Consider the following 15,020-nt stretch of genomic DNA (forward strand, 5'->3'; position numbering starts at 1 on the left):
TAATCGAGCCCAAGCCAAAAAAAAAAAAAAAAAAGTTCATGAACAAGCTCGTAAACAATATGACTTGATAAAAAAAAATAAAAAAAAACCAAGCCTAGGCTTGTTTATGGATTTGGTAGTTTATGGGTCCGTTTGGATAGAACTTATTGCTGAAAACTGAAAATTGAAAACTGAAAACATTGTAGCAAAATAATTTTTAAAGGGGTAAAAAACACTGTTCATTCCAAAAGTTACTGTTCATTGGCCTAAAATCACTGTTCATGGCCAATGAACAGTAACAACACGCGTTGAAAAAAAAAAAAAAAAAAAAAAGGTGGACGCAGCTAAAACGCTGGATCCAAACGTATTCTATATGAGCTTGAAAAATGAACTAAAATTGTATTAAACCGTTAATTAATTGGAATTTTGGAGCACATGTTCAAACCAAATGAGCTTGATAATATACGTGTGTTGAATCTAGTTTAAGAGCTTAATATTGAGCTCAAGCTCAACTAGAATATGAATTAAGTCAAGCCAAACCGAGTGCAAAGTATTGGACTTTATGAGAAGCTCAAGCTTGAACATTATATGCGGGCTTAGTTCAAGCTCGAGTTGAGCATGAACATTTTATTTTTGTTGTCGAGCTGAGGTTGAACATTCAACACTCGAAAAACTCGATTTGTTTACAACCCTACTTGCCTCGCAACACTCTCAAAGAAGGTATAGATTCAAGGAAAATAGCACTCCACGGACTAGGGGGGAGGTATAGCCAATCTTTAGAAGGCAAAACTTCTCTAACAAAAATGTTATGAAAAAAAAAAATTAATTCTAGGAATGGAATTAGATTTCTAATAAACCCACTTACACCTAGGGATGGCCATGGGTAGGGTATGGATCGGGTATACCCATACCCTACCCAAAAAGTTTGCCCATTGATGCCCAAATATCAATACCCATTAGTAGCCATACCCGAATCTTACCCGGGTATATTATCCATGGATATCCATACCCTACTCGAAACCCATTTAATTTAATTTAATTTTTTTAAATCCAAAACATTTTCACTTAAAAACTAACCAATAGCTTTATGGCCCTTCTACGTGTATTTTTTTCCCACTCTTTGGTCTGTTACTGTGTATATCTATATTATCTCCTCAACCAAACAGAAACTTAGAATTTTCTGAGCAAGCAAACAAAGACTAAGAGAGAGAGAGAGAGAGAGAGAGAGAGAGAGAGAGAGAAGAGACCGTGGAGAAGGTCGTAAACGCGATCGGAGATTTCGACGACGGGATCAGCTGGTCTGACCAAGGTGGAGTAGTGTGATTTCGTTCTTCTTGATGATCTGCCTTCAATGCCGTTGCCGGAGCCTGCGAATCTTTCTAATTACGAAGAATCCTCTTCGTCGGAAAAACGGCGATTTCATTCATTTGTAGTAGCAGAATGAGAAAACTCTAGGTTTTGCTATGGATCCAAACGGCGATGGTCGTTTGCTCTAGAAATTTCCTCTTTTGTACCGCCATGGTGATGTTGTTGCCGGCCCCACCATCCTCTCCGATGCTAAATTCTGTTCGAATCCAAACAAGTACAACTACTTCAATAGGAAATCTATTCTGTTGAATCTCTCCTCTGAGTAGTTATTGTGATTGTTGTTGTTGTTGTTGCTGTTGTTGTTGTGGTTTCTCATCGGAGAATGTGAGTGACGGTGAGAGATTTTTTATTTAATTACGGGTCGGGTTTGGATAATATCCATACCCTACCCAAACAATTCGGGTAATATCCATACCCTACCCGGTTAAGTTCTATCTATAAAAAACCGGGTATTACTTGGAACATTTGGATCGAGTAGGGTTGAATATCCATTACCCAATGGGTATGGCCATCCCTACTTACACCCTTCAAAGTTAGAACTAAATCTAGAGTTCCTATTGGCTAGCTATTAGGTTGACTTGAGGCAAAAATCCCCATTACATGGTCCAAACTGACATCTAGAAGGTCATTAAACCTTTAAGTGGGAATAACTTTCAAAACTTGTAACAAATTGTCTGATAAGCTGAAGGAAAGCCTATAAACATCCTCCTACCCATTTTTTTAAAAGAAGATCCTTCACTTTAAGACTCTTTTGAAAAGTAGAACCAATTAATAAACTTCTCAACGAATCCTTACCAATTTAAATTCATGCCTAACTCTAGTGCTATCTCCATTCCTGATAGAGCAACACTAGCCTTTAAGAAAAATAGAATAACACTTTTTAAAACCAATGCTCTAACCTTGGAACCCCTTCTCCCATTAAGCCAATTCAAGTACTGATTTTAATCAAATCAACCCAAGGTTCAACATTCCTATGATGAGCTCTACAAACTAATTTCGCTGTGGAGGCTAAGTACCTAGAATATAGACCAAGTACCCCCTAGGCGTTTAGGTTGGCTAGTTTGTGTCAACCTAACCTACAAGATGTATCTTTCACAACGTGAGCTATAAAACTCTTATATGTGAAGTGTGAACCATGCATAAGATGGAAAAGCTCTGCGTAAATCATTCACCCACCCAATTAGAGAGCCATAAAGGTTGAACTATGATCAGTTTTATATATATATATATATATATATATATATATACTATGATCAGTTTTATATATATATATATATATATATATATATATATGCCCGTGCTTAAAAGCTCTATTTTTTGGGTAAAAGTTAATAATTTATATATATTATAATATATTTTTTTTAAAGTTTCAAACAAATAAAGAATATAAACTTTAGAGATAAGCAGTAATTATAATTTCTTTTTTTAAATATGAAGGAGAAAAAATCTTAAATTTAAAAAAAAAAATTAATTTAAAATAAAATTTGTTATTTGATATTTATGACTCAATTTCTAAATAAAATTAAACATCATCAATGAAAATATTTTTTAACTACATAAAAGTCTAAAAAATAGAAGAATCCGTGTGTATATATCAACACAGAACAAACTGGACATATGACAATTGCTGTTTTTTTGCTGAATGACATATGACAATTGCTTTATTAGAAAAAAAATCCACACGCATACATTGCAATTAGATAGGATTTGACTGGTCTAGACTCTAGAGTCTAGAGTTGGTCATCAAGTTAGTTTGATCTTCATGCTCCCATCATGCATATATACTACTTTCTGGGTGAACTTTTCTTTTTTCAAGATTTAGCTATTATATAATTATATTAATTCCATCTTTCTTTCTTTTTTACCAGAAACGGGGAATTCTAATCCAAACTACTCTTCACGAAGAATCGGATAATATTGCTAAATTACAAATTTTTTATTTCTATTTTATGTTAAAATGATAGGTGGATCAAAATGAAAAGAAAGGTACTCGAGGAAATTAATTTAAATCTAAGGAAGAAAATGATGGAAATTTATTTTGATAAATTACAGAAGATATATATATATATATATATATATTTTTTGAGAAGAACAGAAGATATAATTTGAATCAATATCTTCTATCCGTTAAAGCATAATATTTCAAACATGAAAATTAACCCATTGTATTGACATTATTATGTTTTCAATATCCTCTATATTTGAAGCAAATTATTTCAAACATGAATGTTAACTCATTGTATTGATATTATGTTGTCTCATATTTGGGAGCCTAAACTAGTCAGATTTAGAAGGTATTAACAATTTCCCATTTATTTCTCGGATCATGCTTGTTCATCCAATTTCATCACCCAACACATTTTCTGCATGGACTGAGGAATGATGAAAGATTGTTTCACATGTAAGCAACTGCATCAGTTGATGCTTTTTTCCATTTTACATATTTAAAACCTAATTTTTTTATTTTACACTCATTTTTACAAAACACGCACATCAGTTTGTCTATTATACACATTTATTCAAATAACTATTCATTTTTTTAACACTATCATCTCTCTCACAGACCCAACATAACCATCATCATCAAGCAACCCCCATCATCAACCCATTCAACCTAGCCACATGAAATCCCAAAACCCACTAATCAAACAAATAATAAAAAATGGATCAAAACCCAAAAGCCATAGATCCGAACGGCAAGAAGGTAACAAAGCTCCGCCTAAACTCGTCAGATCCAGAACCGTCAAGGCCTTGGATCGCCAAATCATGGTCCACTGAGTAAGCCGGTCTTTTTCATGTGCGTGCTATGCCTCCGACGAGTTCAATAGCAACTTGAGATGATCGGAGAGGCTGATCGGATTGTTGGATTGGAGAGGCTGATCAGCTTTGCATTGCAGAATTGAGATGAGAGAAAGAAAGAGCTGTGAGTAGAGTTGAGATGAGAGAGAGAGAGCTGTGATGAAATGAGAAAGAGAGAGTTGAGATGAGATGAGAATCAAAGGTAGGAGAGAGAAACAAATAATAAAATATCAAATAGACGAGCTACAGTAACCGTGTATATATATAAACGGTTATTGTAGCAATTGTGTGTAAATACACAATTTTACATCCACTGAAATGGATGTTTTTTTGGCCAAAATGTGTAAAATGAAGAGATTTTTGTATTTTAGAAGACTATATACCCACTAATGTGGATGCTCTAAGTGCTCATTACCATGTCCATGAAGCCGTGTCCATAAATCAAGTTTTTGGAAAGAAAAGAGACTTCAAGATTATCTTTTCTGGTGAATGAATTATGAGATTGCCTTTATTTATTTATTTATTTATAATTATGAAATAGCATAAATCCATAATGCTTGAACCATTAGCCTATGACAGCTGAACTGCCAAGCCAATGCCAAATATTTCATTAATGTGGCCTTTGAATATATAGTTCCAAAATAAAAACCATAGATAGGCAAAGGAGAGCCGTATAATCATGGGAAAGAAAAGCATAAACTTTAGAGAAAGAATTCATTTCACAACCTCAAAAAACGTACATGTTCTAACTGTAGGAAATATTGAGATTTCAGACACATCTTTCCTTATTATACAATCTGCCACACATAAAACAATATCATGGTTCCTCATCTATTTCACCAGCTTACAGAATCGACCACATTCACATTGTCCACACTCACTCTTTCGAATCAAAAGTACAAAAAATCCAAAAGCATAAGGGGAAAAATTTGCAAAGAGAAGGAGAGGTAAAACAAAACCAACATGCCATCACCTCCTCTGAAAAAAAAAAACGACAAATACAAATTTGACAATAATATTGAAGCAAAAAGGGAAATGCTAAACCAACTCTCAATAGCATATCGATCAACCACAACCATCACCGCCATGACTACTGCCATCACCACAACCATCGGTGCTGGCGGCCGTGGACGCATGGGCTGTACCCATCATAGCAACAGCCATGCCAGCATCAGAGTTAGCATTGGCAGCATCAGAATGGTTGGCTCCAACATGATCAGCAGGAGCCGTGGAAGCATGTCCTCTGCTTTTGCCACCTTTTTTAGATTTGTGATGGGAATGTTTTTTCTGGGGAGAACTATCTGAGTCTCCCTCGTTGCTTTCTTTGTGCTTGCGGCTTGGGATGCAGAAACATATGGTTTTTTTCTTCATGACTTGATGAAATGTGTCAGCAAAAACTCAATTCTCATTACTTTGTTCTATCATAAGATTGTAAGACACTTTAAAAAGGTTCCAAAATACTTTAATTATGGGCATGATTACTTGGTTAATAAGTATTGTTGGCATAAAACAAGGAATTTCGTTCAAAAAGAATTGCTTAAGAGCTTTTTCTTTTTATGTTCCCCCCTTTAGTTTATTAATAATATAGTAAGCTTTTTCACCAACTGGTTTCCATCAAGACGTGAGAGCCATAGTTTTCTTTTTCTTTTTTCTTGAAAACTAGTCATTTAACCAGGGTTAAGTGAAAACTCTATGCCATAAAGCTTCATTAATAATACTAATAAAGCTAGAGATTCGTTAAAAAGTAGAACACTAATGAAGGATTATGGGTTTAATCTTACTAAAGTGATATAATGTTTAACTATGTCTATGACTATGAGTCTATGACATATACTTTTGGAAGAAATGGATCCACCTCACCTATTGATAAATGACAGGTGGCACCAATTAGACAGGTGCACATGTTTTCACCACTAATAGACAGGCTGTTGTCAAATTACAACACATCAATGTCTAACATGATTTTCTCATTTTCTTTTTCTCTAATATGGACGTTTATGAGATAAGATCACATCTAACTTGTGCAATTAATTTTTTTTCATTATTAACACTTCGCAATCATTTTTTCTTGTGATGATTGATATGTTTTACACATTAGACCTATACCCCTACCTACACCCCTACCCAACCACCCTAATAGCACCAGAGACAGAGGTTTGGGACAAATTATTTTGGCTCTTTTTTGAATTTTTTTTTTTAAAAAAAAATCCCCTTTCTTTTCAATCAATTTGGTTACTTCAATTATAGATTAAGCATGTAGGAACTTGATTTATTATCTATATATAAAAGTGTGAATACGCTAATGCACTGTAGTTACAGCGCTTCTAGTAATCGGCTTGTGTTTTTTTTTTTTTTTTCAAATATTTATATAAGTTGGTATATATATATATATATTGTTATATTGACACAATAAATTTCATAATATTTTCACAATATTTTCACAATTATTGACATGTTAATTTCTTATAAGTTGAAATAAAATAATAAAATATGAGACTGTGACCAAACATAACTGCGCTAATGCACTGTAGCTACAATACTTTTGGTTTATTCAACTGGCACTATAGCTACAGTGCCTAAAGGTTTTTTTTTTTTTTTCCAATAATCGACTTGTGTTTTTTTTTTAAAAATATTTATGTAAAATGGTATATATATTGTTATACTGACACAACAAATTTCACAATATTTTCATAATTATTGACGTATCAATTTCTTACAAGTCGAAATAAAATAATAAAATATGAGACTGTGACCAACCACAATTAAAAATAAATGTTTTGAGAAAATGTTACAACACTTATTATTATCACAATATTTTCACAATTGTTGAGATCTTAGTTTCTTATAGATCAAATAAAAAAATGCAAAGTTCACAACATTTTAACATTACTTTCTACAGTGCCTAAAGTTTTTTTTTTTTTTTTTCCAGTAATCGGTTTGTGTTTTTTTTCTTTTAAATATTTATGTAAGCTGGCATATCTATTAACTATATAAAAAGAGCCAAAAGCTCATGAATAGTATTTTTTTGGTTTATTCAATTAGTGAGGTGCACTTTTTTTTTTCCCCTTCAAGTAGGTTTGAGCTTTGTTTTTGTTTTTTTAAGATCTTTATATGTTTATTTTGTACTTGCAATGCAAGTTTACATTGTAAATACACAAAAGTGGTTAATATTATACACATTTGCACAAAAAAATGGTAAATATTGTACAAATTTTGTAAATGTGTACAAAATTAGCCAATTTTTTTGTCTACAATATAAATTTACATTGTAATTAAGTACAACGTATACATAGAGATATTGTGAAAATGTTGTGACGCATGTGTCAATTCCTTATGGGTTAAAATAAAATAAAATAAAATAATAAAATATCATACCGAGATCTAGCACAACTAAAAATGTCGTGACATTTTGTTGTTATTACAATATATTCATAACTATTGAAGTGTAAGTTATAGGTCAAAATAAGATAATAAAATATAGGAATGAGATCCGTCACATTTGAAAATAGAGGTATTGTGAAAACAATGTAATATTTTGTTGTATTCATAGACTTTTTTTTTTTTTTTGGTTTAGTCAAATTTATTAATCTATATATAAAAAGAGTGAACGGGAAAAGTTATAGTAGCTTCACTATAGTAGTTTTAGCTTGTTCAATTTTCACTATTTTGCGGGCCGCTTTTTTTTTTTTTTTTGTGAATGCGTAAAGCTGCAATAGATTTGCTATATTATTTTTGGTTTGTCTAATTCACACTGTTTCACATTATAATAAAATATTTGTAAGTGCACAATTGCACCTGGACCCAAAGACAACTACGAGCTCAGGCCCAATGAGCCTTAAACAATGAAATTTGTAGAGTGTGGGTTTCGAACCTAGGTTAGAAGTACTGAGAATTTGATAACAGGCTAGAAGTTATAAACACTTGTAAACAATAAACGATAATTGCAAATAGACCTCCTCGGACGTGAGACGAGGACTACTTTTGTATTATTTCTATTTCTTCTTTCACGGTTACAGTTCTTAATTCTCTTTTTTAGTTACCGACCCCCTATCTCTTTGGCCTTCATCCCCTTTAAATACTTCCTTCCCTGATGCCTTTTGGACAGTGACTAGAAGTTTCAGCCCTACTGTTCAGGGGTCACTTCCCCATTAATGCGGCCAGAAAGGTAGATGCAGAGTCTTTAATGCGGAGGTGGCAGCCTTTGCTCTTGATATTTTCTTTAACACTGGTGCATCGAGAAGGTTTAGGGTTTCCCCCTTTAACCATCAGTCTTTCCAAAGTTGTGCTTTGACCTTCATAATGAAACTTTGAGTTCTCTTGGGCCTTTCCGAGGAGAAGCTCGCCCTCGGCTGTATCATCGGACTCTCGGCGTATGGGCCAATTCGCAGAGTTTAATTTTGGAGCAGGTCGGCCCTCCATGCTACAGTCCAAAGGCCCATATGCCAACTTGGGCCCTTTTACTCCCCACAATAGCCCCTCAAAACTCTATTTTTCATCATCCGAGGAGAAAAAATAGGGTTTTGATTCAACGAGGACTTATCCCACACGTTTTGTAAATAACGGCATGTGTGGAAACCATTTCGCGTTCCGGAGGATGCCACCTGGCGGTTTTATTTTCAAAGACGCGCACATTTATTACCGTAAGTTACATCTTGTCCCCCACATTCAAGGGTGAGATGAGCATCCAACGGCCCTTGTTACTCCATGAAAATTTGGGCGGGACAAATGTGATTTCGAGGCCGCTTCCCGCACGTCATGATGCTTCGGGAACCTGCGCCTTCATTTATTTCTTCAGAGGCTAATCTCATCAAAACATCAATAATCACCTTTTGTCTGCACAAATCCGTGGAAACTCGCACAACTTCAAATTTGTAAGTGACTATTACCTCTTTTTTTTTTCTTAACCCTTTCTCCTCGAACCCTGTCCTCGGCTCCCTTTATAACCATTCTCCCTCTTAGAACTTAACTTTTCGTTCCTTTCCGATGGGAAAGTTTAAGTTTTTAGTTGATACCGCCGCTGGGATGGAAGGTTTTAGAGCCAAATATCATATTCTCAACGACGTAGGTCTAAAATACTGCCCGGCGGAAGCCGTGGCCGGTTCTAGAAAAACCGGAGAGGTCATCATCCCCATGGTCGCCTTCGTAGAAGGTGGGATGACCCTCCCAATGAAACCCGTAACCAGGGAGTACCTCCACAACCACCAGTTGTGCCCCGATCAGTGCGCCCCCAACGTTTTCAGGGTTTTAGGAAGCGTTGATGCTCTAAACGAGCAAATGGGTCTGAACCTCACGTGGCATGACGTCGTCTTTATGTACGAATGCCACAAACTCACTGGAGTAGGTTATTACATCAAATCCCGCTCCAGCGTAGCTAGGTTGATCTCCTGTTTGCCCAAGTCCAATAAAGGCATGAAGGATGACTACCTCATCGTCTCTGGCAATCCTGACGGCCCCAACTGCCCGCCTAACAGTTGGGGAGATCTAGGTGCGACACCCTAGGATTTAACTTCCCCCTCCATAACTCCCCAAATCATCTAGGCATATGTATTCGCATTTACTTGAGCGTCTAACTTTAATTTATTATATGCTCTACGAATCTGACCATGTTTGTTTATTTGGATGTTTTTCTTTGCAGATAAGCAAAACGTGCGCCCACGCTTAAGCCACTGCAACGTTGCAGATTTGAATAGAGTGCTACGCTCCGAGGTGTTCGTCAGCAGAGACTTACAACTTAGGGCGGCCCACTTGATTCTGGGGTACGATCCCATCTCCTCGGACTTCCAGGAGATCGAGAATGCAATAATCGCAGGTGACCGTAGGCGTAGGAAAATTAACGTAGCCAGACCCCACTTTTTGGCCGACCACGACATCCTTGACGCCCCAAACACAGTGTTGTACGCACAGCCCATAGCGGCAGTTCCCCTCGCTGTGCACCCTCAGGCAATTGCTGTCCCAGAGGAGCGAGTGTCTTCTTTGAACACGTTGGACAAGGATATAGAACAATTTCAGTTCGAGGACTCCCTACGACCTCGCGGAAACCCGTTCATTGTTCTTTCCGACGAGGAAGAAGAAGCAGCCGAAGCCTCTGGGATAGAAGGTCTAGTGATAGCGCGTCCAGACGACAGCTCCATTGAAAAAGAAATGGACCAGCTAAAGGACCTTATGACCGCAAGAGGCGCACGAGTGGCGAAGAAGGGGACGAGGGGGTCCCTGGTTCCCCCGGCCCTACCACCACCTCCTCCTCCTCCACGACCCCAAGCCTCCAAATCGAAGATCCCAAGAAGAAAAGGAAAGCGGAGGCCGATGGGGCCGGAGGTGAAAAACAAAAGAAGATAAAACGCCCGCGCCGGCCCAAAGATCGAAATTGGACAAGGGCAAAGGGCGCACCCGCTCGCCTGGAGCGGGGAGATCGCAGACGTGGCCGAGGTGCGCCGAGCACCCGCCTACTCGGTCTCCTAACTTGAGACCGGACGGCGCGCCCATTCCCCGTCACTCCAAAGATTAGGCGCTCCAACAAGGCCACGCCCATCATTTGGCCGAGGTGTTGGAGCGTCCTCTTCTCCCCGCCTAAGGACATGGAAACCCCGGAGAAGATGGGCCACCGCAATTGTTCCTCTCATTAAAAAGGGGTTTAGCCCCGGTAAGTTCCACCCGCACTCGTACTTTATTTATTTGCAAACACTTTACCGTATTTAACCTCCCCGGTATTTTTGGCACCATCCAAGAAGCTTTCACGGCCGAGAAGTTCGTGGAGGATTCTCGAAGCGCGTTGGGATGGAGCAAGAGCTAAGGCAAGAGGCAGTAAAGGTCCCTAGGCCAGCCCTGCAGAACGGGAAGATCACGTCACAACTCGGCCGACTTGAAAAGAGAGAGAGATGGTGACAAGGCCACTTAAAGACGATGAAGGGCCAAGTGGAGGGGAAGCGTAAGCTTCTCCGCCAAAAGGATGACGAGCTTGCCCAAGTCCAACATGCACGCTATGACTAGGAAAAAGAGCTTACGCGGGCGAAGGATGAGGATCGCGCCCACAAGCACGCACAAGAGGCCACGAAGAAGGCCGCCCACGTAGGGGGTAACTGTGAACGCAAGAACAGCTGACAGAGGCTTTTGCGGCCTTGTGCCGAGAGTACTGTCAGCAGGTCTAGGGAGAGGCCATGAATGCAGCAGGGGTTCCTCAAGCTTCCGAGCTAAGGAAGCCCGAGAACATTTGGCTCCCCCTAGACATACAGGAAATTGAAGACCCTCATGTTGCTGCCTCTCCTGCCCTTCCTCCTGTAGCGCAAGAACTTGTTCCTGATCCTACAGAACCTGAAGGTTCCTATAAAGAGAAGGACAAGTGTGATGGCGCCGAGAAGGAGCAAGTTCAAGACATGGAGCCCCTCGTCCCTTCAGCAGACAAAGGGAAGCAAGTTTTGTCCACCTTTGAACTGGAGTTGAAGAGTACCGAGGCTGGCAGCAGCTCCCTCCAAGACCCCCCTGCACAAGCTTAAGGTCTAGGATAGAACCTTTTGTACTCCTCCCCCTTTTTTGTATATATAATTAATAAAGAACAATTTTATTCAACTTTAGTTCATGTTGTCTTTGTTTTACCTTATTCTTTTTTGCGTTTTTCCATGAAAGTTTTCAATAACGAATAGTTAAAGGGAAAACAGAATAAATAAGTCTAACTCCACCATGCAAACAACTATGACTTCAAAACAGCCACATAACTTAATCTAGATATTAAATAATGTCATAGTTAGACAGCTCACATAAGGATTAAACCTTTGTAATCTGACGTATTGCTTTCAGTAGGATGTAAGGTCCGAAGACCATTCCTTACAAAAATTTGTTTAACACTTAAAAATGTGGAACTTGAGATCCAAATTAATGAATGGTGAGACACTGATTTCCATAAAATGTGTGATAAGAATAAGAACAGCGACAAGATATTAAGAACAGTGACAAGGTTTGTGGTCCGAGGACTACACTTAACCAAGTTTCTGTTTGATTCTTAAGAACAGTAACTTCAAATGTTAATTTTCCCAAAGTAGGAGGTCCGAGGACTCGGCATAACTAAGGTTCTATTTAACAAATGATAATATATCAATTTCCACAAGGTTTGTGGTCCGAGGACTACACTTAACCAAGTTTCCGTTTGATTCTTAAGAACAGTAACTTCAAATGTTAATTTTCCCAAAGTAAGAGGTCCAAGGACCCAGCATAACTAAGGTTCTGTTTAACAAATGATAATATATCAATTTCCACAAGGTTTGTGGTTCGAGGACTACACTTTAACCAAGTTTCTGTTTGATTCTTAAGAACAGTAACTTCAAATGTTAATTTTCCCAAAGTAGGAGGTCCGAGGACCCGACATAACTAAGGTTCTGTTTAACAAATGATAATATATCAATTTCCATAAGGTTTGTGGTCCGAGGACTACACTTAACCAAGTTTCTGTTTGATTCTTAAGAACAGTAATTTCAAACCCCAGAGATACTTATAACTTCAAAATGTTAACTAACAAAAACACATTTTATTAATAATAATACCTTCTAAGGTTATTTACATTCCATGGGCGTGGTACAATTCTTTCATCTAGGTCAGCTAGCCGATATGACCCTATGCCAGCTACTGAAACAATGCGATAAGGGTCTTCCCAGTTTGGTCCTAGCTTACCCCAAGCTGGGTTCTTCGAAGTGCCCACAACTTTTCTTAGTACAAGATCACCAGGCGCGAGCGGCCTTAGCTTCACGTGGGCATCATATCCCCGTTTTAGCTTCTATTGATAATAAGCCATTTGGACCATAGCTGCCTCGCGTCGTTCCTCAAGTAAATCGAGACCTTTCTCCAAGAGTCCATTGTTATTTTCCTGGCTAAAAGAGCTCGTCTTTAGGGTGGGAAAACCTGATTCCAGAGGTATAACCGCCTCGGCTCCATAAGTCATAGAGAATGGTGTTTCTCCCGTCGACCTGTGCTGCGTAGTCCGATACGTCCACAGAACATGGGGGAGTTCTTCTACCCATCTGCCTTTCGCATCGTCCAACCTTTTCTTGAGCCCACTAACTATGACCTTGTTAACAGCCTCGGCTTGCCCATTTCCCTGAGGATAAGCTGGGGTTGAGTATCTATTTATGATGCCCATGTCACCACAGTATTTCCTAAAAGCCTTGCTGTCGAATTGGACACCATTGTTTGAGATAAGTGTGTGTGGAATACCGAATCTAGTGACGATGTTTTTCCAGACGAATTTCTTAGAATCAGCATCCCTGATATTTGCTAAGGGCTCGGCCTCAACCCATTTAGTGAAATAGTCTGTCCTCATGAGAAGCCATCTTTTATTTCCTGCAGCCCTCGGAAACGGCCCCACTATGTCCAATCCTTACTGTGCAAAAGGCCAAGGACTTAAGAGAGGGTTTAGAACCCCTCTAGGTTGATGAATATTAAGGGCGAACCTCTGGCATTGATCACACTTTCTGGCATAGTCCTGAGCCTCTCTTTGTATATTAGGCCACCAATTACCCTGAGTCAAGGCTCTATGGGCTAAAGACCTTCCCCCAGTGTGGCTTCTATAAATTCCTTCATGCAATTCTTTCAAAAGCATTTCCGTTGATTCCGGGTGTACACACAACAAGTACGGTCCCAAGAAGGATCGTTTATACAATTTCTGATCCTTGGACAACTAGAAACGTGGGGCCTTTCGACGCACCTTCTCTGCTTCAGACTTGTCCTCAGGAAGGATGTCGTTCTTAAGAAAAGATACAACCAGGTCCATCCAACTAGGTCCAAGCCTTATTAGATAGATGCGAGCCGCATTGACAGCAGTAAGAGTTGGCTCTAGCAAATCCTCCACAAGGATAATCCTGGGCAAACCCTGAGCCGAGGACATCGCTAACATAGCCAAAGAATCAGCATGGGTGTTTCCACTCCTAGAGATGTGAGCTAAGACAAAGGAGTCAAATTCAGCTTGTTGACGTTTGACCTGGGCCAAATATTCCTGCATTCTTGGATCCCTAGCCTCCATGGTCCCCATGACCTAGCCGACCACTAACTGAGTGTCCGAGAACGTATGGACTTCCTTTCCACCCATCTTATGTAACATGTTCATGCCTACCAAAACTGCTTCGTACTCGGCTTCATTATTAGTAGCTGAGAATGATGTACTTTAGAGATTTTTCGAAGACAATTCCTCTGTGGATATCGTGACAAGTCCGATGCCAGACCCTCTCTGATTAGCTGCCCCATCCACATACATTTTCCAAGTCAAAGGCACTGTGGCTGTGATCACACCAACTGATTTTCCATCCACGTGTGCTTCTTTTAGAGTTTCTTCTAGCAATGGTTCAGTAAACTCTGCCACCAAGTCAGCGAGGACCTGGCCCTTCACCGAGGTGCGGGGCTTGTATTTAACGTCAAAGGCTCCCATGATGGTTCCCCACTTTCGCCACCCTCGCGAATAAGCGGCGCTGCGTAACACCGCCTTGAGAGGCAATTGGGTCAGGACCACCACCATGTGGGACTGAAAATAATGAGGGAGCTTCCGCGTGGCATGAACTATGGCCAGAAGTGCTTTCTCCAAGAGTAGGTAGCGCACCTCGGCCTCATTCAAAGATTTACTAACATAGTAGACCGGTCTTTGCACCCCGCTTTCATTCCTTATGAGGACCAGGCTGACCGCGTGGGCAGCAACTGCCAGATAAGCAAATAGAACCTCGTCCGCCTCAGGGCGAGACAGAATGGGTGGCCGAGAAAGATACTGTTTAAGCTGTTGGAAAGCTAAAACGCAATCCTCGGTCCATTGAAACCCTTTCCACTTGTTCAACAATTGGAAGAAAGGACGACACCGATCAACTGACCGAGATATGAATCTGTTCAATGCGGCAATCAGCCCAGTC

The sequence above is a fragment of the Castanea sativa genome, chromosome 8 (assembly GCF_040712315.1).
Source record: "Castanea sativa cultivar Marrone di Chiusa Pesio chromosome 8, ASM4071231v1".
In the NCBI taxonomy this organism is placed as follows: domain Eukaryota; kingdom Viridiplantae; phylum Streptophyta; class Magnoliopsida; order Fagales; family Fagaceae; genus Castanea; species Castanea sativa.